Source organism: Schistocerca piceifrons, chromosome 11 (assembly GCF_021461385.2).
Source record: "Schistocerca piceifrons isolate TAMUIC-IGC-003096 chromosome 11, iqSchPice1.1, whole genome shotgun sequence".
Lineage (NCBI taxonomy): Eukaryota > Metazoa > Arthropoda > Insecta > Orthoptera > Acrididae > Schistocerca > Schistocerca piceifrons.
The window spans coordinates 137,864,523-137,891,201 of NC_060148.1; the positions used below are offsets into that span (position 1 = coordinate 137,864,523).

The 26,679-nt window shown below is 42.4% G+C and overlaps 1 protein-coding gene across 2 annotated transcripts in view; it reads left to right on the top strand.

The window, feature by feature from the left end:
- Nucleotides 1-16,988: 16,988 nt before the first annotated feature.
- The window catches only part of LOC124719979 (ankyrin-3-like), a 110,585-nt gene continuing 100,894 nt past the window's right edge, over nt 16,989-26,679 (top strand). For both annotated transcript variants that reach the window (XM_047245202.1, XM_047245203.1), the window contains exon 1: nt 16,989-17,068. The gene's annotated coding sequence lies outside the window, so the exon portion shown is untranslated. The remainder of the gene's footprint in view (nt 17,069-26,679) is intronic.

Consider the following 26,679-nt stretch of genomic DNA (forward strand, 5'->3'; position numbering starts at 1 on the left):
CAAACACTTCTTCAGTATAGCTTTCCTTGCTATTGTCACTCTACACTCTATATCCTCTGCACTACAGTCTTCATCGATTATTTTGCTATCCAAACAGTAAAAGTCGTCTACTACTTTTAGTGTCTCATTTCCTAATCGAATTACCATGGCGCTGCCTCATGTCATTCAGCCACACCTAATTGTCGTTGATTACTAATCTCGATGTTCATCTTATAATATATCAAGTCGGTATCCATTTATTCCAAGTGCTCTTCCAAGTCCTTCGCAAGCCTTATAACATTAGGATGTCGTAACCATACTAAAATGTTCTTATTTTTTTACCCTGAACTTTAATTACCTTCCAAAATATCTCCTGATTTTACTTCAAAGCTTGCTCCACGTACAGACTCAATAGAAGCGGCGATTGTTTACAATCCTGTCTCTCTCCATTCTCGACACTTATAACCACCTTCTTGTTTCTGTACTTAATGTGAATAACCTTTCACTACGTACAGTATCTGATCAAAACTATCCAGACACCCGGTTCATAATGATTTACAAGTTCGCGGCACCCTCCATCAGTAATGCTGGAATTCCTTTTGGTGTTGCCCCCCCCCCCCTTAGCCTTGATGACAGCTTACACTTTCGCGGGCATACCTTCAATTAGGTGCTAGAAGGTTTCTTGGGGAACAGCAGTTCATCCTTCACAGAGTGCTGCACCGAGGAGAGGGGTCGATGTCGATCGCTGAGGCCTTGTACGAAGTCAGCGTTCCAAAACATCTCGACGGTGTTCTATAGGATTCAGGACAGGGCTATGTGCAAGCCAGTTCATCCCGGTTCTTGTCGTGTAACCAATCCGCCACAGGCCGTCAATTATGAACGGGTACTCGATCTTGTTCAAGGATGCAATCACCATCCCGAATTAGTCTTCAACAGTGGGAAGCAAGACGGTGCTTAAAACATCAATTTAGCCCTGTGCTGTGATAGTGCCACGCAAAACAACTAGGGGTGCAAGCCCCCTCCAAGAAAAACACCACCACACCGCAACACCACCGCACTACACATGCTGGCAGATGTCGTTCACTGGCCATTCGCCATTCCTACACCCTGCCATCGGATCTTCACATTGTGTACGGTGATTCTTCACTCCACACAGCGTTTTCCCACTATTCAATGTTTACGCTCCTTAAACCAAGCGAGGCGTCGTTAGTCACTTACCGACGTGATGTGTGTCTTATGAGCAGACGCTCGACCCTGAAATCCAAGTTTTCTCACCTCCCAGCTAACTGTCATAGTACTTGAAGTGGATCCTGATGCAGTTTTGAATCCCTGTGTGATGGTCTGGATAAATGTCTGCCTATTACACATTACGACCCTCTTAAACTGTCGTCAGTCTTTGTAACTCAACAGACGAGGTCGGCCTGTATGCTTTTGTGCTTTACGAGTCCCTTCACGTTTCCACTTCAGTATCACATGGGAAACAGTGGACCTAGGGATGTTTAGGTGTGTGGAAATCTCGAGTACAGACGTGTGACACAAGTGACACGCTATCACCTGACCACATTCGAAGTTCGTAAGTTCTGCGGAGCTCCCCAGTCTGCTCTCTCACGATGTCTAATGACTACTGAGGTCGAAGGTATGGAGTACCTGGCAATAGGTGACAGCACAATGCACCTAATATGAAAAACGCACGTTTTTGGGGACGTCCGGATATGTTGGATCACAGAGTGTATATTTCATCTCAGTGTCTTTGACAACTCGAAGAGGTATTTCAATCAACATTGTCAAAAAATTTCCCTAAATCTACAAACGCTATAACAAAATGTTTGCCTTTCTGTTCTAGAGAAAGTTGTAGGGTAAGTGCAGCCTGGTATATGCCTGCATTTCCTTGGAGCATATGCTTATCTCCCCTGGCGTGGGGTTTTTGTCACTTTTTCCATTCTTCCATAAATAATTAGTCTGAACATATGGCGACTGTACCTCACTAAATTTGTGGGTCTGCAGAATTTTCACTTGTGAGCATCTGTATTATGTGAAATAGGAACTCTCACATTCTTCCAGTGGTCTGAGGATTTTTCGCCTGGGCCTGTCAACACTGATATTGACTGTTGATGACTGGAAACATGTTGACTGGTCGGACTAGTCACGTTTGAAATTGTGTCTAGCGTCTAGACGCCGCCTCATGAATCCATGGGCCCTACATGTCAGCAGAGGTCTGTTCACTGTTCTATAATGGTGTGCGGCGTGTGCTGTTGGAGTGATATGGGACTCCTGATTCGTATAGATACGACTCTGACAGGTGACACATATGTAAGCATCTTGTATGATCACCTGCATTCATTTCTGTCCATTGTGCATTCCGACTCATTTGGGCATTTCTAGCAGGACAATGCGACACCACCACATGTCCAGAATTGCTACAGAGTGGCTGCAGGAACACTCTTCTGAGTTTAAACACTTCCGCTGGCCACAAAACTCCCCAGGCATGAACATTACTGAGCATATGTGGGATGCCTTGCAGTGTGCTGTTCAGAAAAACTTTCCACCCGTACATACGGAATTATGGACAGCTCTGCAGGATTCATAGAGTCAGTTCCCTCTAGCACTACTTCAGACAATAGTGGAGTCCATGACACGTCGAGATGTGGCACTTCTGAGTGTTCGCTGGGGCCCTCTACGAAAATAGGCAGGAGTACCAGTATCATCAGCTCCTTCAGTATATATGATGCAATTAAGACTTTTTGTAATTTTGCAATAAATGCTGTAGATATGGTAATGTTATTAGCTGATCTTCCCAAAACCCATTTATATTTGCAATTAGTATGAGAAAAATAAATATAATATATCATATTTGAGTAAAATAAATTATCTGAAATGAATGGACTTAATAGAATGAGAGAAATGAAATGTAACAACGTGAAATCATACCAGTGCAATGAACACATCATCAGACATTAAGATACAATTATTTTTGAAGGTTTTGTGGAACTCCTTTCGTCGTGGAATGACAGTCGAACTATTTAGTTGTGGTTTCGCAGCTTGCTGGAAAATCACTGGCCAGCTGCACTGATGAGTGACTGTCCACCAGGAAAACACTCAGGCGCTCCCTGACTCGTCGCGGGTCAACAGCGTAGGGGTCGCCAGCGATAGGGCGGACCTCGCCTTCACCAGAGCGTGCCGTTTTGCGACCAGATAACACGAAGTAGAGGAGAGTTTATTTCTTGTTGCCGTTCTAATGAAAATTCGAATGGCAAAAACCAAAAGAACAGCTTTAAAACAAGAACAAGTGGAGCAACGAAGTAAATGAAAAAAGCACAATTCATGACATTTTCCAAGAAGAAAATTAGAAGCAATCATTGCTGACGTCAAGCTCCTGTTGAGTTATGGAACAGGTTTTATGCTCACGTATCACGTACTCTCCTTGAGTGTCAGAGCGCTGTAGACATCGGCGGCCAGCTTGATTCCTGCTAGTTTACTGACTGCAGGATGTCACTTGGGACAGTGCCGGCTCTCCGTTTGCTGAGGAAACAAGACGCCGCCGGTCAGGGGGCCAGGCTCAAGCCTTCCCTGCGACCAGAATTCAGCACGCTGCTCTTACAGGAACTACATCGTCAGGTGGAAAGGTGATTTCATTCGCATTAGAACGACGTGTCAAAGGACCGATACTGTTAACATTACATACAGGGTGTTTCCGTAAGGCCAAACAAAAATTCGACAGGACATAGAGATTGCTCCACTGAACAATTTGAGATATGGAACCTGGGGTCTGAGAAAACAGCTTAACAAGATATGGGAGTATACTCGTCCACCGCTCTGTCTAGTGTTACTGTTTTCCAGCTTATTTACAACTAACACGTGTAGAAGTTTACTGTTGGCCCTCTGAATTTTACTGTTGGCACGACACACACTGGCAAAAGACGTTCACTTTGCATTCGACATACCACACCCTGCCATCGGATTGCCAAACTGTGCTGTGATTCGTCACTCCACACAGCGTTTTTCCATTGTTCAATCGTCGAGTGTTTACGCTCCTTAAAGGAAGCGAGGCGTCGTTTGCTATTTACCAGCGTGGTGTGTGGCTTATGAGCAGCCGCCCGACCACGAAATCCAAGTTCCACTCACCTCTCACATACCTGTCGTAGTACTTCCAGTCGATCTTGATGCAGTTTGGAATTCCTGTGTGATGGTCTGGATGAATGTCTGCCTATTACACATTACGACCCTCTTCAACTGTTGGCGCTCTCTGTCAGTCAACAGACGAGGTCGGCCTGTACGCTCTTGTGCTGTACGTCTCCCTCCTCGTTTCCACTTCACTATCAAATCTGTAACAGTGGACCTAGGGATGTTTAGGTATGGAGAAATCGAGCGTACAGACGTATGACACAAGTGACACCCCAATCACCTGACCACATTCGTAGTCTGTGAGTTCTGCAGAGCACCCCATTCTGCTCTCTCACGATGGTTAATAACTACTGTGGTCGATGATATGGAGGACCTGGTAGTACGTTGCAGCACAATGCACCAAATACCAAAAACGTATGTCTTTGCTGGTGTCCGGGTACTTTTGATCACATTGTGAATTTTTTTTTCTCTTTCTTTTCCTACACTCGAATACCAGTCCTCTACCAAAATTAAATTTAGCGCTCCGTTAACTTATGAATAATTTCTTTTATTTCATATTAAATTGTTTCATTTTATGTATCATTTGTGAAGTTGGTTGACGTATAAAACTGGTACTGCTTTGGTTGGATTTAGCTTCCTGTTTATCTTCGCCATGATAATGCATTCTCTGCGCTGTTTCCAGTGCGTTAGCCACGTTTCTGTTTTCTTCTTCATTGTTAGACCTGCATCTACATTACCCCATTTGACTTTGTATTGGTAAACCTATATTGACTTCACCAGAAGTTCTGTCCTTCGTCCTACCACACTTCACTACTGCCACTGCATCTAAATTGAACCTGTCCACTTTCTTTTTAAATTCTCTAACCAACCTAAATGGCTAACGTATTCCCCTCTGTGACCTCTTGAACGCCAGTTTCTTTTTTTTTTTCTGTTGATGACATGCTCCCGAGTTTCCCCCGCCCAGAGATCCTCATGGAAGACTACCATACCTCCATAACATTTTACCTGACAGTGTGCCCTCATTATTTAACTATACAGCAAAGCTGCAGGCGCCGCGCGGGATTAGCCGATCGGTCTCAGGCGCTGCAGTCATGGACTGTGCGGCTGGTCCCGATTGAGGTTCGAGTCCTCCCTCGGCCATGGGTGTGTGTGTGTGTTTGTCCTTAGGATAATTTAGGTTACATAGTGTGTAAGCTTAGGGACTGATGACTTTAGCAGTTAAGTCCCATAAGATTTCACACACATTTCAACAAAGCTGCAGGCGCTCAGAAAAGTGAAGACAACTAGTAATATTTTGTTAATTGCTTTTCTTCCTGATCCTGCAGCGTCAAAAGACGGCAGAATATTTAATGAAGTATGTATGTATTCTCCACACATGTATGTTCCCTCGACACACAATAGGGATTGTTATAAACCAAAACTGTACTCCGTCCGAACAGGTCATGAAGGTCCAACTGTAACGACCGGCCGCCGTGTCACCGTAGGCCTACATGCGTCACTGAATACGGATATGGAGGGGCATATGGTCAGCACACTGCTCTCCCGACCGTATGTCGGTTTACGAGACTGGAGCTGCTACTTCTCAGTCAAGTAGCTCCTCAGTTTGCCTCAGAAGGCCTGAGTGCAGCCCCCTTGGCAACAGCAATCAGCCGATCGTGTGGTCACCTATCCAAGTGCTAGCCCAGCCAGACAGTGCTCAACTTCAGTGATCTGACGGGAACCGGTGTTACCACTGCGGCGAGGCCGTTGGCACTAGGGTTTATTGCAGGTCGTTGTTAAGTTCAGCTCTACAACCTGCCCACTGAATTACATACGGCCCTCTCTCCCTGAAGTAAGAGACATTAAACCCCAGTTTTGGCAATGATTATTATGGCTAACTTGTTTTTGGTGAAAAGTATACTCGATGCACAGTAGCCACGTTCTCGCTTGCCCAGATGGCAAGGCAACTTCTGCTTCTGTATATTGACTGCCGTCCTCTAAAATCGCTACACCAGGAAGAACAGCAATTAATGGCTCTGAGCACCATGGGTCTTAACAGCTGTGGTCATCAGTCCCCTAGAACTTAGAACTACTTAAACCTAACTAACCTAAGGACATCACACACATCCATGCCCGAAGGAGGATTCGAACCTGCGACCGTAGCAGTCGCGCGGTTCCGGACTGCGCGCCTAGAACCGCGAGACCACCGCGGCCGGCGAACAGCAATTAACTAAATATTTGTTGACGGTATGCAATATGAAAAGGAACACACATGATAAACTCTGTAAGTGACTTAAGGTATGGACCTTGGAGAGGCTGCTACACCGCGCGCTCTCAGACGTCTAGTCACGGTTCACGCGGCTCCCCCTGTCGGAGGTTCAAATGGTTCAAATGGATTTGAGCACTATGGGACTCAACAGCTTAGGTCATAAGTCCCCTAGAATTTAGAACTACTTAAACCTAACTAACCTAAGGACATCACACACACCCATGCCCGAGGCAGGATTCGAACCTGCGACCGTAGCAGTCCCGCGGTTCCGAACTGCAGCGCCAGAACCGCTAGAACACCGCGGCCGGCCCCGTCGGAGGTTCGAGTCCTCCCTCGGGCATGGATGTCTGTGCTGTCCATAGCGTAAGTTAGTTTAAGTTAGATTAAGTAGTGTGTAAAAATAGGGACCGATGGCATGAGCAGTTTGATCCCAAAGGAACTTACCACCACCCCATCACCTTAAAACTCTGAACAAAGGTGAAGCCAAAACGATAATTAGAATTTAATATCACTCCTTAGATAGTTTGAGAAATTCGGTATTGTTGTTATTGTTGTGCTCTTCAGTCCAGTGACTGGGTTGATGTGGCTCTCCGTGCTACTGTGTCCTGTACAAGCTTCTTCATCTTCCAGTACCTACTGCAATCCACATCCTGCTGAATCAGCGTAGTGTATTTATCTCATGGTCTCCCTCTACGATTTTTACCCTCCACGCTGCCATCAAATACTAAATTAATGATCCCTTCATGGCTCAGAACATGGCCTACCAACCGATCACTTCTGCTAGTCAACTTATGGAACAAATTACTCTTCTCCCCAATTCTATTCAGTATCTCCTCATTAGTTACGTGATCTATCCATCTAATCTTCAGCATTCTTCTGTAGCACCATATTTTGAAAGCTATTCTCTGCTTGTCGTAACTATTTTTCGTCCATGTTTCACTTCCATACATAGCTATACTCCATACAACTACTTTCAGAAAAGACTTCACGACACTAATTCTATACTCGATGTCAACAAATTTCTCTACTTCAGAAACGCTTTCCTTGCCTAGACCGCGCGGCTACCCCGCGCAGCCACAACTAGGCGGTGAAACCTTGGAACCTCAAGCAGGGCTGCACTAGTATTTGCGTGGGACTCTGCGGCACAGTTTTTGTGCCCGTTGTTCGCAACAGGAGAAGAACATAACACTGAGTAACCTACACCTGAATCATACATCGCAAGAGGCTTTCAAGATATTCTACTATAAAGAAGCTGGTTTAACGCTGGACTGCTGAATTTCTTTTCTGTGAATACAACAAATAAACAGCTTAAGCAAAACTTCCTGGCAGATTAAAACTGTGTGCCCGACCGAGACTCGAACTCGGGACCTTTGCCTTTCGCGGGCAAGTGCTCTACCAACTGAGCTACCGAAGCACGACTCACGTCCGGTACTCACAGCTTTACTTCTGCCAGTACCTCGTCTCCTACCTTCCAAACTTTACAGAAGCTCTCCTGCGAAACATGCAGTGAAAGAAAGGATATCCTTTCTTTCAGGAGTGCTAGTTCTGCATGTTTCGCAGGAGAGCTTCTGTAAAGTTTGGAAAGTAGGAGACGAGGTACTGGCAGAAGTAAAGCTGTGAGTACCGGACGTGAGTCGTGCTTCGGTAGCTCAGTTGGTAGAGCACTTGCCCGCGAAAGGCAAAGGTCCCGAGTTCGAGTCTCGGTCGGGCACACAGTTTTAATCTGCCAGGAAGTTTCATATCAGCGCACACTCCGCTGCAGAGTGAAAATCTCATTCTGGAAACATCCCCTAGGCTGTGGCTAAGCCATGTCTCCGCAATATCCTTTATTTCAGGAGTGCTAGTTCTGCATGTTTCGCAGGAGAGCTTCTGTAAAGTTTGGAAGGTAGGAGACGAGGTACTGGCAGAAGTAAAGCTGTGAGTACCGGACGAGAGTCGTGCTTCGGTAACTCAGTTGGTAGAGCACTTGCCCGCGAAAGGCAAAGGTCCCGAGTTCGAGTCTCGGTCGGGCACACAGTTTTAATCTGCCAGGAAGTTTCATATCAGCGCACACTCCGCTGCAGAGTGAAAATCTCATTCTGGAGCTTAAGCAAAATTTGGAAGCTATCTGGTGTGCTTGCAGGAGTGTAAAATCTAAGACAGAATGAACTGAATACTTCTGTTTCAGAGACGCTCACGCATAAAATACAGAAAGGGATATGTGTATCGAATTTTGCCTCAGTTTTTCTTGTATGTCTTCCCAATACTTCGCTAGGTCACAGCTGTTGCTGAAGTCGAACAAAGATTTTTTTTAAAAGTAACGAACATTCTCAGAGCTACGACGGAGCTGCAGTTATTGTCGGTCATCTCAATTCAGTGCTGTTGCTAGTCTTGTCAGAGGTAAATGCAGTAATAGTTTCCTCACTTTAAATGGTCTCGTTCCTTCCATTCCACCTGAACCTAATTCACTTGAGCTCTATAGGAGAAATTAAACAAACGAATGCCTTGAGCATGAGCCGTGTGGTGCAGTACAGCATATAGTTTAGTGAAATCCTCATATCGCAGACAGTTAGCTTCACTTTTCAACGACAATATAGCTCTAGATAAGTAGAACGATGAAGCCTGTAATTCCGCTCATGGATTTGAAATCACGATTTAAGATATTAGTTTCCCTCATTCGACATACTTTCGCAGATATTTTCCCTCTCACTAAAACCGTACCTGATATAGTCTAAGGCCGAGTTTATCACACTGGCAAAAGTGTAACACCAATTTGTGCGTTCCAAGCTGTGTTGAAAACCAAATGTTGGAGAGTGCATTTCACGTCAATGTACGGTCGAAACAGCAACTATACATCCTAGGCCTGATGCTGCCGTAAATCTAGAAGCAAACATAATTTTGATCAATGTAAGCAGTAATAACTGAAGCTTGTACAAAATCGCTTTGTGCACTTGGTTTTATTTTTCCTTTTTTTCGTTCGCTGCTGTTTAGGATCAGAAGGGTGGTTGCGCATATTTCCGGAGAAATGCTGGTTATTTATTGGATTTCATTGCCAAATGGACTCCAGGCAACTTTGCTGTGCTGTGCAGTGTCTGTGGTCGCGCCCCGTCGCACTGTCCAGCTCTGAGCACAAAGTGAGCAGATCTGCTGGTGGCGTAAGCAATAGAGACACGCTCCAGGTGAGAAGTGTGTGCTGCAGTTCGATTTCTTTATGCTGAGGGATTCCGCCTGATCTCACGCGGCCCATGTAACACAACCCTCACGTGTGATAGCAAGGAGTGGCAGTCATGCAAGATCTTTGAAGCAGGATGTCCATGATTCAGGCGGTCAGGGAAGGAAGCGAATGACAGCCGATTTCCTTGTTCACTGGTTGGATAAGGCGATTCGAGAAAATCGACCTTAAGGGGCAGTCCAGAACAAGCGAAGAGGAACCCTGCCATTGGGCAGTGACCCTCTTCATGACAATGGTCAGCAGCTCACTTCAGATGCTATAAAGAAGCTCGTGCAGTCTGAGTTAGGAAGTGTTTGGTCTCCCACAATAACAGCGTCGATTTTGCTTTATCACTAACGGCAGTGTGAAGCTGTGTCGGATGCTTCCCTGAAGTCAAGGAAAACGTCACAAACATGGCCACCGGTGTATACACCGTAGTGGGCCTCACGGAAGAACACAGCGAGCTGCGTGTCCCGAGATCTCTATAGATGGAATCCATGTTGATTTTTATACAGTAGGCTTCCGTGAGCGTAGTTCATATTCTGTAATTCTTGGTTGATGTCAACGATACAGGCGTATTATTATTTACCTCGGTCTTATGAACCTTCTTCGAAATGAAGATGACCTGCGCTTCATTTCAGTCGCTAGCTGCGCTTGGTTGCTCCATGCAACCTACGATAAACAGGTCCTTCTTGTTCAGGATTCAGCGCTGTTCTTCATCTTCCTGCCATTGGAATTTTCAACAGCACGCCACTGACAGTAAGAACACTCGTTTTCTCCGTGTTATCTTCAAAAGATAACGTGAGGTGACATAACCTTCAGATTGCCAGCTCTGATCCATCGAACAAAAGGAAGGACAAGAATAGAACTAAAACCAGAACATGATTCACACACCCTACCAATGACAACGCTGTTTGAAAAAAATCAAGGCTAATAGCCTCCAAAAACTCGTTAATTCACATGACTATGAACGACCTAACGCGAGAGCCGGTCGTGGTGGCCGAGCGGTTCTAGGCGCTACAGTCTGGAGCCGCGCGACCGCTATAGTCGCAGGTTCGAATCCTGCCTCGGGCATGGATGTGTGTGATGTCCTTCGGTTAGTTAGGTTTAAGTAGTTCTAAGTTCTAGGGGACTGACGACCTCAGATGTTAAGTCCCATAGTGTTCAGAGCCATTAGAACCATTTGAACCTAACGTGAAAAATATCAACATACACTGCACGCACCTGAGGACGGCTCGAGGAGAATAGTTCAGGCCCGGATTTGGGGGGGAGGGGGGGAGGGCAGACAGGAGTACCTGCCCAGAGCGGCAATTTCACAGGGCGCCAAGTTCATATTCTTGAAGAAAGAAACCTTGTTTCACATGTCGCCTGAGCATCCAGTGCATGTTGTCTATTTTAAGTTGGTATCTGAAAGAATGATAAGTTGTTTTCGCATGTATACATAGTCCAAGTGATATCTCTACCAAGGAATTCCCTCGCGTCTAGCCGAATGAACCCGAGTGGGTGAATGCTATTTGCAGTTTGTTTATGTGGTTGATTGGCAGTGCGAATTATCAGCGTTATTTTATTAGTTAAATCCATAAATTCAGACTGTCAGAGTGGAAATAACTGGTAAGACGCATTACATATTATATTTCTGCGCTTATCCAATAAAAGGAAATTTTGACAGAAAATTTTTGCCAGATCGCTACATTACTAGTTGTACACTCCCCGGTTAGCAGTCGCATTAAGTTCTGTTCTCGGTAGAGAGCGGAAAACGAGTCGTACGAAGACGTAATGACGCCTGAGCGGGGAATAAACGCGCGATAATTGAAACTGTGCTGCTGGCAGGGTTACTGAAATTAACCAGAGAATAAACTTTCACAATGGAAGGCATACTTACAGAATTTTTGATGAAAAGATTCTTGTTAGAACGAGGAAGGAGAGGAAACGGCGACACCACACAAATTATGTGGTAGAATATGACGACTGCAAATATATATATATAAAAGATTTGGTACTACTATTTCTCGATCGCATGAACGAAACGTGATACTATTTCTTAATATAAAACTTTCTGCTTCTAATAGGCCTAATAGGTATTTCATATTGATACTTCGTGAATTATGCTGTGATGTTACTTACGTAAGAGAGGTAAATAAAAATGATCATTTGTGCGAAAACAGTCTCACTTATTTGGTGTGTGTTACAATTGCAGCAATATTACGAAGGCCAGCTCATTTTATCTAGCAGACAGTGGAAAAATAGACATAATCAAGTCGAAAAACCACGCAAGTCTTGAGTACTAACAGTTGAGTATTAACAGTTTTTACAGTATTAGAAGACGACATCCTGATTTTGCATATAGCAGACCGTTTGACGGACTTTGATGAGGTAGTAGATTAATTCACAGGAAGGAAGGCACACCATGGAAATCTGTAGCAAGATTAGAGACAAAAAAATTCTGGGACCTAAGGATTGAACAAATGTGTATTGTTTTGATGGTCTCTTGTTTCTTACTGTCTTCTTTTTTCTTCCTTAGGAGGAGGCAGGATATGAAATCGAATGACTAGGAGCAGGAAAGACACTACAGGACAATTTAAATTCCACTGCCCTGAATATACGTTTGATGGCTTCCACTGCAAAATATACACGATCGAATTCCACAGAGCAAAATACAGTCACGTGTGATGGAAGACTGCTGTGTGAAGAGGCGTGGCACTCCAGTTTGGAAGACTTAAGACCGAATAACTTGTTTTACATATCCTGGGACATATATATTTTGTACATCAAACTCCTCAGGAAGATGCGCGGTACAAAATGAACATATGTTTGAATAATTGAGTTTTTTTAAATTTTTGACGACATATCACAAACAGTCTATGTGGTGGGGGGAGGATGGGCTCCACTATCAAGTTCTGGCTCCAGTTCGCAAAAATCATAGATCCGGGGCTCGAAAAGTTAAAGAAGAAATGGGTTCAGTACAAGATGAACGAGCTGCTACGTCCCTGCCTCGCTCGCCATGTTGCAGCTCTACGAACTGAAACAGCCTCTCCAGTGCACCGCGCTTTATCGGTGTGACGTAGGGAGCCGCCGACTTAGCGAAGGCCAGGCGCCGCATATCACTTGTGAACCAGTGCCCTCGACCGCCAGCAGTCGCTATCAAGTTTTATTTTTTCTTTTCTGAGTAGTAATTACCCACCAGTGCAGCTGAGCAATTAACAAACAGCGAAAAAGGGGGCTGCACATGAGGAAAAGGACGTAAAGGCACTCTCTGTCTGCACATTTTATGGTATGTTTAATATACAGGTTCACGTCAGATTATATCACCGTTTTCATTATAGAGGGTGTATGAAAAAGAATCATCCGATTTGGCACGTCTACAGTTTTGAAACTAACAAAGATATAGGAGGCTGGTGCATTAAGTAATGCCCCACATTTTTTCCTCAGAACGTATATATTGTTAAGACTCAGAATTTTGTGACAATATATATGAACATGTCTTGTTGATGTCCTATTTTTCTACGTAGTCTCCATCACTATCTTCGGCTGTACCCCAATGTTGTGGAAGAGCATTTATTCCCTGCTGGTAAAAGCTCTTGTCCTGCGGGCGTAGCCATGTTTTCACTGCATAACTGGACCTTTCGTTATCATCAGTGTTCCCCGTAGAGAATCTTCAAGCGGCGCAAAGAGATGGAAGTGGGGGGGGGGGGGGGGGGGAGGGGAGGTCTGGACGGTAGGATGGATGCCGCAGTGATGTACAACCCACTTTGGCGATGTGTTCCCGGGTACTCATACTTACGTGCGGGCATGCATTATCGTGTAGGACCAAGATCTGGATTCTTGTCCGATCGGACATGTCGGAAACGGTTCTTTATTCAGAGTCTTCTGGTATGTCAATGAATTGATGGTTGAGTCCCTTGGCATCACATCTACCAGAATGACGCCATCACTATCCCAGAATACTGTCATCAGGACTATTCCGGCAGAGGGAGTGGTCTTGAATTTCTTCTTTTGTAGTGAATGAAGATGATGCCACTCCATCGACAGCCTTTTTGTATTCGGCGCCAAGTGGCGCACCCATCTTTCGTCACCGGTAACGATCCGTGACAGAAAGGTCCCTCCGTCGGTCTCAAAACTTCAGATAATATGGCTTTTCTTTGAATCTTGTGGTCCGCTGAGAGCATTCGTGCAACCAATCGTCAGCACCTCTTTGCATATCCGTGAGTCTCGATCATTGCAGACGCATTTTCAATGCTGGCCGGCAACTGTCGAGGCAATTGTTGAGTTGTGATGCGCCGGTCGGCACGAATAATGGCTTCCACACGACTCAGCATGTCTGGAGCAGTGGCTGTGACAAGACGTACCGAGCATGGCTAGTCATGGAGTTCTGTTTCTGAATTTCCTGAGGCTGTAACTTTCTTTACCCATCGACCAACTGTACTCCTATCAACTGCATCATCGCCATAGACTGTACGCAAAATTTTATGGATGTTCACCCCAGTTCGTTTTTCCGCACACAAGAATTCAATAACAGCACGCTGCTTGTAACGTTAGTCGTATGTAGAACGGTTCGAAACTTCACCGGGCACAGAACAAACATAAAATGTGAAGCATCAACAAGGACATTTGTCTTTGTACATTAACGCATTTTCAAAAAAAAAAAAAAAAAAAAAAAAAAAAAAAAAAAAAAAAAAAAAAAAAAAAAAAAAAACGTGGAACATTACTTACCCTCGTACAATGAATATTTTTTTTTCATTAGCGGGAAACTGAAAAAGTTTCTTTTTCATAGCTTTTCGAAGGTGTTCAATATGCTTTCCTTGACATGAATGCCAAATGTCAATCCGGTATTCAAACTGTTCCTCACTGCAGCGAGCATGTCTTGAGTTACAGCCTCCACAGCTGCTGTTATGCGATGTCTCAGTTCACTCATTGTTGTTGGTAATGGAGGCAAATAAACACAGTCTTTTATAGACCCCCATAAGAAATAATCACATACAGCCAGGACCGTAGACCTGGATGCCAATAATGTAAGGGTGAATCATTTGGTCCATTGCAATCGATCCATCGTTCAGTAATCCTTTGATTTAAAAATTCCCGCACTTCCAGATGCCAGTGTGGTGGTGCCCAATCCTGTTGGTAAACGAAGTCGTTCGAATCCAGTCTCCAACTGTGGGATAGGATCGCTCACAAGCCTGTCGAGGCTTGTGCTTCCTGTAACAGTGTTCTCGGCAAAGCAAAATGGACCGTTCATCTTTTACCGTCTAACTGCACAAAACACATTAAAATTTGGAGAATCCCTCTCATGTTGTACAACTTCATGTCTTTGTTCCGTACCCCATACTCTCGCAGCATTACGGTCCACCTTTCCTTTAAATAGAATGTTGCGTCGTCACTTAACACTAAGGGTGGAAGGAAACTGTCACTCTCCATCTTGCTGACAACGAAATTACAGAGCACGCGTTGTTGTTTGTCACCTTCACGAAGAGCTTGCAGTGGCTGAATTAAGTACGGTTTCGTGTGTAAACGTCTACGCAACACACTCCAGACGTACGTCGGAGGCATGCTGAGCTGTCGGCCTGCACGGCGAACGGATTTCTGCGGCCTCCTTGTGAAACTATGGCGGATGCGTTCGACGTTTGTGTCAGACACTCGCAGATGTCCCGGCGATTTGCCTTTACGGAAACAACCTGTTTCTCGCAATTGTTCACGCCATCGTCTAATGCTCTGTGCTGTAGCTGGATCCACACCATACCCAGTACGAAAGTCACGCTGAAAAGTTATTACCATCCCGCACTGCACAAAACGTACAACACAAAACGGTCTCTGTTTTCTTTACTAGAACTGAAGTGGGCGCACACGACTGCTGCCTGGCGGGAACCATGTAAAACTTGAGAGTTTGCTCTTTCCATCAGTACATTTTCACGCACATATCTCAAGTAACGAAATAGGTGCATTTTTATCGGGTCATCGTATTTTACACTTAGTTGATTGGAATCGAAAGAAGGTCAGAAAACTCGGAAAGAACAGCTGCAAGCGCAAAACGAAGCATATGAGGAAGAGTAAGGGTTACTGTTTGTTGCTGGAATCACAGATTGATCGGAAAGCATTTTAAATTACTGTTAACTTCCTTGAATTTCTAGTTTCCGAGAATTTATTTTTCAAAGGCGTTCATCTCGAAATGACTTTTTTGACATTTGCGTGCAATCTAACTCAAAAAGTACGGAACCGATAATTACGAAATTTGATAGTATGATTCTTTATAAAATTATGAAATATTTGAACCACCGTGTGAGATGATATCATGGTTTCAAGGGTATTTTTCTTTGTTTAATTAGAGAAAAACAATCCTGAAAATCGAAGTAAATTGTTCCAGCGCCTGCAGACATTTTAATATTCATTATTTTCACCTGATTATTCTTAGAAAATATGCTATCAATGTAAAATCAAAAACATTTTGATTTCAGATGAAAATCGGAATTGCAGCACTGCACGCAATTGGAGAACTATACTCACAACCTTCAGCGGACATCACAGCCTAACTTTGTTAACTTTGGCTGAAATTATTCAAAAAAAAAATCAAAAAAACTGTTCGAAATATGAATTAACTGATATAAAAATTGCTTAAAACTCTGATTAAATCTTCCCACCCCAAAAGAATCTCGAAAATTCGGTGTCAAACAGCTTCCTCAAGTGGTTTCCCCCCTCAATCACAAGATTATCGACATCTTTATACACTTTCAGGCGCGAACGCCTTCTCGTCCAACAGGAAGATTATAGAAAAGGCCAAGAACTGTTTGGAACAGCGAACGAAATGTAGCAGCCAAGATCTTCTCAATTTTGTAGCTCTACAAATCTGGTCATCAATTGTAGGGCGCATCGCTGGATAGAGACCACTGCCGTGGCTGGACGTAGTGCTGACGGCAAGTGCGGGGCGCCACCTGAGGGCGAGTAATTGTCTATCCGGGGAGCGTATCTCGCAGAAGGAGAGAGGAAGGCCAGTGAAATGAACACCTCGTGGTGGGCAGGTACGTCGCTGTCGGGGAATGGAGTGGGCAGAGGCTGGGAACGAACAGCATCTGATGTGGCCCCCGTGGCTTTCTGCTAGTCAGAGGTTCCAGCCACTCTGTTCTGCGATCGCTTATCTCAGTCTCTGCAGTTTCTGGCTTCGTGCGATGATTGAAAGGAGGTACCGCATTTCGCGGTGAAACATTTTAGAAATACCTAATGCATCACTTTGCATTACGATACCAGTAGGACCACTGGATGACACAATACGCGACTTGAATTCACTTACTGCGTTTGCATAAGAGCAAGAATTCTTAGAGCTTTGGCTAATATCAAATGGCAGAAATACTTCGAACGTCAGACCAATCCAAGGGTTATCGTTGTCGGTGCGGAGGGGGGCGGGGGAAAGAGTGGGGGAGGGAGGGGGTCTCGAGGAAAACTGCGGACAGAGTGGGTGGGAGGCGGCAGCCCAGTCCAGCACAAGAGGCGAGTCTCGCTGCCGACCACCACTGCACTGGCTGCCGCAGCCCCCGACGTGTCTGGTGAGTCTCTACATACTCCTGTACTCGTGCTATCAACGTACTGTAGGTATATACTGTGCGTGTAACTTCCCTCAATTTGGCAGAATTCGGTTCTCAGTGTTATCCACACTTAACAGCGGCGGGTATGAAAACGGGGGAAAACTAAAGGGAGACCGAGACGTCTTTCTCTTTTCCCAACTATTTTCTTCTGCCTGTAGCGTGACAGCTCTTATTATGAACTTCTGTATTGTATCATGTCAGCTATGGTCTTTGGTAAATACTGATTCTTACAGCACATTGGAAATAATGGTGCTACTAGCAGTAGTTATTATTGTCCCGAGTTGCATGGTTTTGAAACTGGTTTCAGAACGAACAATGCTTTTGATGTATTATATTATTACAGTAAAGATAGCAATGTCTATTTACTTGTTAATACCTGTCTCACATCATGACACTTAAGTGATGTACCACAAAAACCTATACTACAAAAAAAAAAAATAAAAATACCACGTCCTTGAAAAGGAAATTATGTATTCAGTTCCTGTTATCAATCACTTCTCCTTCTTATGCTTCTTTCGTTTCCTAGTGCTTCTTTAAAAGAATGTAGATCATAAAACTATTATTTGATAGATCGGTAGACAAAAGGTATTTACGTTAGTACATGTATTAAATTCTATTTTAACCAATGCTGCAGCGCAGATGGAAACCAGTTATTAAACAAAATGAGCAAATATATACAAGGCAAAGCATACAGATTTCATTCCCTAGACATTTGGCATTTCATAAGGCAGTAAAAAACCGCTCAACCAGAAAGACAGTAGTCATAATCAGGCATATAGATGTAAAATATTTCTCATCATTTCATTAGGCATTTTAGTAAACATCAGAAAGTATGAGCTCCAAACTGTAATCATATGTTTTTGAGTATGAGAGTGTCGTATTTGCGATGGTTTCTACAAAGAAATGTCACTACCGAGATTAGTGGCCTCTTTTTCCTACACCTGTGCCTCTGAAAGGCACAGACTAGTGGTTTTTCTTTTCCGGGTGACTGTCGCACAGCGCATTACGTCAAGGTCACTAACTTTCTTTACTGAAACACTTGCAACATTGGTTTCCACTACAGTGGCAGTCTCATATAAAAAACTTCACAGGTTCAACGTTACAAACGTGTAGAAACAAAATGCCATAAATATAACAGTGCCCTAACATTTTAGTCAACATAGTGGTAGTCACAGTCATGCACCCTTCATAACGACCACAACCAGCCCTCAACATCACAATTCACATTGTTGTCGAATAACACCTAAGTCAAATCTCAAAAACGTAGTAGCTTTCTTCAATAATTTCAAAATCTCTAAGAAATGCTGGCATAGTATCACAGTGGTTTCTAAAGTAAATACGAACAGGTCACAAAAATGTACGCAAAGTCCAATTTCAGAAGTGTGAAGTTATCTAACTGTGTAATTACATAAACATGAGTCGCTCATGTAGTCAGAAGAATGTCTGTCTCTCTCAGTTAAATGATCAGATAGCTGTGTAATTCGGTATTAGAGAAATGTGGTACTGATGTGCAAAACCGAATAAGCAAATGCCATATTAGCTAGGGCTCCAAGCGTTTGCCACACGCTTAGTACACAAAGTAAACTTGTACCCCATGAGGGTTAGTGTAATTATAACCTCAGGTGTTACAGATTACAGGAATGGAATGAAATTTGTCACCAAAAATCTTCTTTGTATCTTTGTAATTCGAGAATCGTTAAAAAATAATTTAAGTACAAAAATTAATCACTCAAATGCACGTCCTATAGCTCTCAGCTGTGCGTCTTGCTGTAAGATAATTTCTGTCATTACTTAACGGTAAAAAATGTCCCAAGTGTCTTAATTATCGTCGTCCATAAAAAAATTTCTGCAAAAGTCAATTTACTTACCTCGTTATAAACACACGTGAAATGCTATGCGTATCATGTCGTAGTTATTACGTACATTACCATGACCAAGAAAGTATTGTACTGTAACGTATTGTTGTGCTGCAGAAAAGGCTGTCTCCTTGTAGCTATACCACAAAAGTTACTACTAAAACATATTTTACTTTCCAGAAGAATGTAGGAAGACTGTGCTGATATAAAACAGATATGGCGCAGAAGCAATAATGTAAATTGTATTACTCATTAATAGCGACATCATGTAGTTGTGTAGCTGTCAAATAAACTAACAACTGTACCATCTGTTATCTCTCAGAAAGTACTTAAAATCCCAAATGTCTATTCAAGTAAACCAAAATGTTGCAATAAAATGTCATTAGCAGTATATGTTCTAATTATGTAAGCCTTATAGTCGTTACATAATTGTGCAACGAACGACTTCAAAACATTGTTACATGTTAAGAGTTTCTAAGTGTGACAAAGTGTACTAGTAACGTGAAGTAGATATCTTATAGCAACGACTAATTCAGAAAGCAAATTATCTCTCAGTAAACGCTTTTACTTGTCAAATGTAATGTAGTCCTTTACCTTTCCTAGTATGCAGAGATTCAACTTCAATGCAATTATCATGTGGTATATGTCGGATCCTGTAAGGTCCATTATAAATCAGAAAGAGTTTGTGCCTCAAGTGTTTCTTCTTATGTGACAACGAATGAGCTTTAATGAGAACTTTCTGACCAATATAGTTTTCTCCTTTTGTCTGCAGCAGAATTTATATTTTGAATAGCCAAATCAATTATGTCTTTGTGTCGAAGTTTACGTGTATTCGGAATAGGTACAACCTCTCTGATACTGTTTGGTGGTTCTTCATTCTTCAGTACAAGAACAGGTGGTAAAGCAGAGGAGTCATGAGGCATTTCATTCAGCACGTTTTGAAATAAGTGTAAATATCTGTCCCAATATTGATGCTTTCTGTGACAATAAAGTCTGCAAAGCTTATTGATTTCTTTCATAATCCGTTCAGAAGGGTTACAATGTGGTGAGTACAATGGGATAAAAATAGATTTGATTTTACGATTCCGAAGCATGCGTTACCAAACCGCAGATATGTATTGCCACCCGTTATCTGCTATGGCTTTAGCAACGTGTCCAACTTCACGTGAGAAATTTTTATCAAAGGCATTGGATACAGACCGTCCAGTGGCTTTACGTAACGGTGTGAAAGAAATAAATTTTGAAGTTCAACAGCGACTAAACGTACGTAAATCCATTCGATGTTCTGACAAGGGGTTCCAAGAGATCAACAGCAGCAAATTCTTTTAATTTAGAAGGAATGATAGGAAACAACGGAGCACGATGTAAGCTGGTAGATGGTTAACTTTTTGACGAAGTTTACAAATAGACAAGACTCTTCGAATTCTTGTTTCCATATTGTTAAAATAACAAGTCCTCCGAAGAATTTGATAACATTATCGTGGACAAAAATGAGCGTACCTGAAATGAATGAACCAAATGACCTGATTGACAAAATCGTCAGGAATGCAAACTACCCATATCTAGTCATCAACAGTGCAACGTTTGAAGAGTATGTTGTTTCTTACCAGATAATAATACTGAATCTGTGTGTGTGTATTTTCATGCCATTTACTTTTCATGTCTTTCCAAATCGAATCTTTATCTTGTTCATGAGCTATTTCCTTTAAAGATGTGATGATTAAGTTCTCAAAGGGGACATTTTGAATGTAAAGAATACTGAAATTTTTCTCCAGGTTGGCTGTGTTACTTTTCTCAAACGCAGCCGGTGCATATGATAGTGCGTCCGCAAAAATGTCCTCCTTGCCGGGAATGTAGACTATTGTGAAGTGGAATTCTTGCAGAAACAATACCCAATGTTTTAACCTGTCAAGATTTAATTTTGAGGACATAAGAAATTGTAATGGATGATGATCACTGTATATTTTTACGTGTTTACCGGAAAGAAAGAAACAGAATTTCTTGAATGCCCAAACGAAAGCTAAAGCTCCTAATTCCGATTTTGTTAGAACGTGACTAGCAAAAGCAATGGTTTTCTGAACAGTGGTGTCATTTTCTATGGCTTTTTGAAACAAATGGGCACCAAGACTGACTTTACAAGAATCTGTGCAAAGGCCGAAATTTTGTAACAGGTCTCCATGAGCGCATTAAGTAGCGCTTCTTACAAAGAATTGAAGTCCAACTGTGCCTGTTCGTCCCAATTCCAAATAGTATTTTTTCCGGTGACAGAACAAAGTTTTGGTGTTACTAGAATTTGCATATTCACAAAACGACGGTAAAAGTTCACGAGACTTAGAAAACTATGGACTTGTTTCTTTGTGGATGGAACTGGAATTGCTCTGATTGCTTCTAACCCTTCAGGATCCAGCTGAATGCCTTCAGAAAAATAATGCGTCCCAAAAACTTTACCTTTGTCCTACTGAATTCAGACTTTTCCAAGTTAACTGTAACTCCAGATTCTGAAAAAATATGTGTTACACTGTTGAGGATGCTATTATGTTGTTTCCATGAAGCTTCTGCTATCAGAATATCGTCCACATATAAGGTGATGTGACGTTTTAAGAACTCAGGTAATATAGAATTTATCCCACGAATAAATGCTGCCGAAGAAATGTTCAAACCAAAAGGAATTTTCCGAAATTGATAACAAACGCCGAAACAAAGTAAATCTGTGTATTTTCTACATTCTGGATGAAGTTCGATCTGATAAAAGCTGGATCTGAGATGAATAGACGACAACACTTTTACACCATTAAATTTTTGAAGAATTTCTTCCAACGTATGTGGCCTGTCTGCTTCAGGAATGATGATAGTATTGATTTGTCTCGAATCTAAGACAACATGTAATGGATTGTTGTATGAGCTTACTGCAGACTCAATAATGCCCTCGTCAAGCATGGATTGTATTTCTGTTCTAACACGGTCCCTATAATGTGCTGGAATTACGTATGGTCTAACACAAAATTTAGTATGCTCACGAACACAAAACTGGTATTGAAATCCTTTGATGGTTCCTGTTTTGTGAGTAAAAACTGTGGAATGTGCTTGTGAAATGTATAGAAGGTCCTGCCTATCAGTGTCTCTACATTTCTCAATTGCTTGAATTTTTTCTGAATTAAGTCATTAGTATTGAATACGTCGTCGATATCATCCCTGTCAACACTTGCAGAGTGATTGTTAGTGTCAAGTTCCGTCGGAAGTGTCGAACTGTTGTCTAACAAGAGGTAAAGCTGCTTAATTTCCTCATCATGGTTTGAGAGCCAGTCTTCAAATTTCAAAGCTATTGACTTACCTTCTTTCTTTAAACTTATTTCAGCATCGTGAAGGTTTACGATTGCTTCGTATTTATTCAAAAAGTCTACTCAGAATATAATTTCTGTCGCCAATAACGGAACGATAAGAAAGTGCATAGTGAATCTGTGGCTTTGACAAAAGAATTCTAAGTTGGTTTGTTGGCGTTCATTTACACCTTTTGCAAAAATTGCACCTTGTAATTTAATCTTACATAAAGGAAGTGTGAGGCAATCGTTCGATTTGTTGCATTTGCTAAAAGCTCTGTCACTAATTACTGTAATGGGACTGCCAGAGTCAAGCACTGCTATAAATTTTTACGTCATTTACTATAATGTGAATTACGGGATATGCAATGTTGATATGTTTTACGTCGTCTTCCTGGAGTAAGAAGTCCCTAAAGTCCTCAATTTTTACGTAATTAATAGCCACGGCAGCTACATGGTAAGCTCCATAAGTACGTTTTGTAACTGTCAGCGGTGTGAGTCATTGTCTACCGTCTCTTTGTTGTCGTGGGTCCCTATTGGAATCTGGAGATCTAACCTCTACAATTTCAGCTTTTCGAGAGGGCCGTGCCCTGTTTGAATCACGCCAATTCTGGTTAAATTATGATCTGTTGTTCAGACTATATCGTCTGTCATCATGTAGGTAATTTCTTTAATTTCTTTGTTGTCTGTCACGTGGTGGAGAATTTCTCCCTCATTTGTAACGGTGTGGTGGGCTGTTGCATCTGAAGTTATTCTGTCTCCCTTGATAAGAATTATTTTTGTTCCCATATTGTCTGTTTCTATGTGTCTGTCATAGTCATTACGACAGATAGGTGATCTTTCCCTGTAATTATTATTACTCTGCCAACGGTTGTCATACGGATGGTGTCTGTTTTGGACACGATCTGCGATGTAAGTATAGCTTTGTCCTGTCCAGTTAATATTGCTGTCGTCACGGAATTGTGACGGATGTGATCTGTAACTGTTGTTTTCTGGTTTTGCGTCCCGCGATTGTCAGTGTCAGTTTCCTTTGTAAGAGTCATTGAAAAGCCTCGATATCGTCTTTGCAACGTCCTTCCAAAATAATATGTCTTAAATGTTCAGGCGATTTGATTAAGCAAATGCGGATGAGTTCTGAGGGGCTGTATGGGTTTGTCTTCAAAATATTTGACAAGGCTGGAGAATTCAGATTGTTCAAAGTGTTTCATCATTATGATGATATGTTCTACTTGGTCTTGAGTAGCTTGAGAACTATATGCTGAGAGAAAGGCATGACAAAATTCTCCTTCAGTGTGACAATCACGAATGACCAAACGCATTCTTACAGCAGGTTCATTTTCCAAATAGCCACACATAACTTCCAATCTGTGCTCTAATGACGAGTTGGGAGGAAAACAATGAGAGAATTGATGACGCCACGCTAGATGAATGTCATTGCCGGAATTCTTAAATGTTTTGAATTTACGTGTAGTAATGAACAGCTTATAGTCAAAATCATTATGACGGCGAGTCCCATATCGGTCATTGTTACGTAGTGTCGGCGGTTCCATCTCAAATTTTGGTGCACCTTGCCAATTACTTTCATAATTTCCGAAATGATCTGTGCTATTATTTTGTGGCTTTTCCGTATTTCTAAGTCCCTCCTCCCGTGTTGGAGCGCGATTCTCCTCTGAAACATATAATTCTTGTATTACCTGTGTCAACTGATCTTGTACTTCCCAGATTTCTCATTTATACTAAGAATTGATTTGATTCTGATTTTGTTTAAATTTCTTAATTTGTTCATACTCTTCTGCGTCAGTGAAGGCTACCGGTTTTGTGTCATTCAGATCATCATCTACCTTAGTAGAGAAGTTAGTAAACTGATCCGAAAGTTTGGCTACTTTCTCCAATAATGAACTGATTTCTTCCGTGTGTTTTTCTGAACTTAGTTTTAGAGTATCTACTGTGTACTTTAAGATTTTCTGGGTTTTTGCAAGTTGCATAACCGAAGCGGTAGATGTAACTGCGTCTGTTTTAGCCCACAAGGTGTCGTGATTTTCATGAACATTAGATTGCAGTTGTTTTATAGCTGCATCGTGATTCTGTAATGCATTTTCATGCCGCAAATAAATAGTCTGAAAATGCTAACAAATTTGTGTTTTTACGTCATTACAGACTTTTTGACATTTAGTTACGATGTTAAGTAACTCAGCAGTTAAATCTTCGTGTGTTTGTTCAACCGTTACGTCTAACTTTTGAAGTTGTTGCTATGTTTGTCTCTGATTTTGTTCCATTTGCTGCTGTGATTGTTTCTGATTTGGTTCCATTTGTTTTTGATTTTGTTTCACTTGTTGCATTAATTGCGATAATAACGTATTAGTGGCTGGAACCTGTTCCTATATGCTTTTCGGCAGTGCATTTGCACCGGAAACATTCGCATCTTGAAAAGCAGGAAATCTGTGTTGACTTAATTGAGAAAAAGGTGAGGACGCAAAACCTGAATCGACGGTAGTTGCAAGATTGTGTCCTGTCATTTCGGAATCCTGGGGGGTGCTGTTGACGACCGATCGATCGAAAATACTATCCTGTTTACTAACTGTTTCAATGTCTACACCATTTTTTAATGCCTGGCCCATTTCCCTATGCACAATAACCAAATCACTAATCTGAATATTCGTTAATTCATTACAAGGTGGCGCTAACACACATCTTCATTTTCTTTTCTCAGTTTACTTTGCAGCCTAGTGTTACGTTCTTCACACGCCATAACTGGCAAAATATTGGACACGATAACCCAGAGAAACCCAATTTTAAGAGCAAAATATGAAAACACACTAAAATAGCACTGAAAATAATATCCAATTAATTGCAAGCGGGGCTGCTAAATGCTTGGTGCAAATCTACATGGATGCCACAACTGTTTTAATGTACAACAATGAAAAACTAGAACTGAAAAGGAGATTCTCTCTACAGTTGCACGCTAGCAATAAACAATAATTACACTAATTACACGAACTAGAAGGAAAAATCAGAAGATTCCAATGAGGTATCCTCGGTTAAGGGTCGACCCATGAAACTGGCCTGAAATGACAGCGCTGGAAAAAATCTTACGTTATTTGATTTTCAAACAGCTGAGGAAAAAATTCAACGTACTCAGACAGTTTTCTCTTTACTTATTCTGATCGTCACCAAAGTGACAGATAATATTTCAGCGCAACGCAATCTGACATTCAATAATCCCTACAGAATAATAGCCCTGACTAACAGTAACTTATACCTCTCATGAATCACTTATCTCACAAAAATCTTCGTTACGAGAACTACTGCAATACAGCGAGTGCCAATACTGTCAGCTAAATAATAGGTTCTAATTACTGAAGGTACTAACTACTAATAGGCATAGATAGAAAATGAAGGATTCTGATAGAGAACATAGAATGTATTTACCTGAATAGTGTTGAAAACAGTTCATGACATCCTGTCTTACAAATTTCCTTTTTCTTACGGAGGCATGTTCAGATCGTCAGTTCATAGTAACCTCTCAAAACTCTGGTATCTCTCTCTCCCCACATCCACCACTGCTGGCGGCTCACCTTCAAATGCCGAACGGTACGCGCGGTCCAAGTCTAACTGCCCAGCGCTACGCTAGCGAATATTGCAGCAATGAGTCCAACGAGCCACAGACTGCACACGGCACAGTTGGCGATATTCATACAGAGAACTACGTGGTGTTGCCAACATAAAAACCTAAAGAGCCTACTTACACTATGCCAGGTGAGAACGAGCATTTTATGGTTTCCGTCTGGACAGCTAAGAAGCGTGCGGTAGTGCTGGAGTTTTGCTGAATGTTATTTCATTCTCTTTAAAGATTAGACGACGTTGGAAGCTCATCTGTTTCTATGTGTGAACTGGAGCTGCTCACATCACTGCCGTTTAGTTGGACCAGATGGCTGCCCAGTGCAGCCCAAGTTTAATGCGTGCCTACAACTGTTGTCCTGCACTATCACGCAGTCTATGTGCAGGTAAACACAGCATAAAACGTATCCTTATGACCGTACTTGACTCTACTGGACACAGCTTCGGTTCAGCTCCACGTGATACCTCACTGTCCTCCAGGTGTAAACACGGCTCAGCTCGGCTCACGCTGCCCGGGCCTCTACAGCCTCGTTTTCGGCAGCCTCGCAGCCTCCTCAACGCGGCAAGTCCCCAGGCCACGATGAGGAAACGGCGCTCTGTTGACGGGTAGCCGGCGCCTTGTCAGGGAACTAGCGTGCGCGGTGCAGTACTGTCTCACAAACGGGTTACTTCACAGTGATCAAACGCTAATGCTACACTGTCCATTCACTTCTCACTCACAGTCAGTTCATACTCTAAACACGCTGTACACACATTGTTTCACAGCACTGCTCACGCACAC